The 2,227-nt window shown below is 42.8% G+C and overlaps 1 pseudogene; it reads right to left on the bottom strand.

The window, feature by feature from the left end:
- Window positions 1-408: 408 nt before the first annotated feature.
- LOC121479064 lies at window positions 409-818 on the bottom strand (annotated as a pseudogene).
- Window positions 819-2,227: the final 1,409 nt, after the last annotated feature.

Below are 2,227 nucleotides of genomic sequence, written 5' to 3'. Positions count from 1 at the left end.
GTAAGTCAAGTCTTTATAAATTATAATAGTCAATGTGCAAAAATATCCAAAACTGACAAGTCAAGAAATTTAAAATATGAATATAAATATAATTTTTAAAAAGCACTTGTTAGCATTTAATATGAACCTACTTCCACTTGGCTTCAATCTACAAGGATGTAGGCCGCACCCTGCTGACCCCCTCAATATCCTTAATCTCTTCAGGGCAGCCCGAGTGGCTCAGCAGTTTTAGCACTGCCTTCAGCCCAGGGCGTGATCCTGAAGACCCAGATCAAGTCCCACATTGGCCTCCCTACAAGGAGCCTGCTTCTCCCTCTACCTGTGTGTCTACCTGTCTCTGTCTCTCTCTGTGTCTCTCATGAATAAATAAATAAAATCTTTAAAAAAAAAAAAGAAAAAGAAATTGCCTTAACAACAACAACAAAAAATCTTCTCTTTGGTTCTTCTACTGAAAAATTTGGCTTTCAGGATGACAGGCTGTTTTGGGAGCTTTCCTTTTCCCAAATCTTTGTAGTAGCCCAATCACACCATATCAATGATAGGAGCAGCTCCAGTTCTACTTTTGGCAGCATTTACCCACATCTGCTTGCTGACCAAGGTCCACAGTTTCTCAAGGTTGACAAAGCTTGGGCAGAAGTTCTAGTTCCTCTTTAAGTGGTAATGCCTCATACCAACTTTTCCAAAGTAAGCTGGATGATATTGTGATACAGCATGCCACCAGCATTAAACCAGCCATCTGGGTGCTTCTGGTGTTTGCCCATGCAGCTGTGGTCCATGTGGCCCTGAAGCTTCCGGGTCTTTCTCAGTCTGGATGGCATGTCAGCAGCCCACACAAAAGAGCTAATGGTTAAAAGCTAACGGAGTTTAAAGAGTTGTCTCTGAAGAATGAGATGGGGCCCCCCACTCCATCTTGAATCCTTGAAAGATCCTTTCACAATTCAGGTATTTTCTGATTTTTAAAAGATAATATGCATATATTATATCATAAACACACAATTACATGCACATAATTATGGGCAGCACCCCATAATTAATATTTTGTTTGAGACAGAGCACAACAAAAGGGGCAGAGAGAATCCCAAGCAGGCTCCATGCCCAGCATGAAGCCCAACACAGGGCTCAGTCTCACAATCCTGAAATCATGACTCCAGCCAAAATCAAGAGTCAGATGTTTAACCAACTGTGTTACCTAAGCACTCCAACCCAATATTTTTGCAAAATCATTTTGAAAAGGTGACTCTTGCAGAAGTGTGAAAGGAGATTTGGGGGCATGGGAGTATACTAGAGACAAGATTAGAGTCAGAGGCTGATGAGCAGGCCAACATGACAATGAAGACCAGATTTAAGGATGAGAAGGAAGCAATGATAGATAAAAAAAGAGAGAGAGAGAGAGAAATGATGGATCAGGAGACCTTATGAACAAATCAAATGGAATGGGTAAAAGAGAAGGCACAATCATGGGAAAAACTCAAACTCTTTTTTTTTTATGATAGTCACAGAGAGAGAGAGAGAGAGAGAGAGAGAGAGACAGGCAGAGACACAGGCAGAGGTAGAAGCAGGCTCCATGCACCGAGACCCCGAGGTGGGACTCAATCCCGGATCTCCAGGATCGCGCCCTGGGCCAAAGGCAGGCGCTAAACCACTGCGCCACCCAGGGATCCCCAAAACTCAAACTCTTGATTTGGAAACCTGCATGGAGGTGTTATGCATTGAATGGGGAAGGTAGAAGGAAAAGACATTTGGAGGACAAGGAGACAGGTGAGGTTGGGCCTGTGAGATTTTCATGAGGAGATATTTTGGAGGCATCTGGGCAAATATATATCTGACATACCTGACAACAGAGTTCCTAGGGGATGAGGAGCAAGGAGGGCAAAGTAGGGACAGGATTTAAGCACTCAACCTCCTTCCTGCTTTCTTTTCTCAATGATGTCTTGTCGTGGAGGAAAAATGACAAGCCTTAAAGTCAGTCCACTAAGTTCCCATGCCTCACACCTAGGAGGCAGCTCACAGGGCCATAGACACCCCAAAAGTCCTCTCATAAGACAAGGAAATTGCTCCTCAGAAAAGCCAATTCTAGGTTCAGTTAATGGCTGAAGTGATAATTGACAACTCCCTTTGATAAGAGAAGCTGAAAATAATTCATCTTCTATCTCCCAAATCAAAATTAGGGAAATGGTCAGAAAGAAACTACTTCTCAAAAAATGCCAGTTTTAAATTGTTTCAGGGA

The sequence above is a fragment of the Vulpes lagopus genome, chromosome 19 (genome assembly GCF_018345385.1).
Source record: "Vulpes lagopus strain Blue_001 chromosome 19, ASM1834538v1, whole genome shotgun sequence".
NCBI lineage: Eukaryota > Metazoa > Chordata > Mammalia > Carnivora > Canidae > Vulpes > Vulpes lagopus.
The sequence above is the reverse complement of the archived record's forward strand: the minus strand, read 5'-3'. Positions and strand labels throughout refer to the sequence as shown.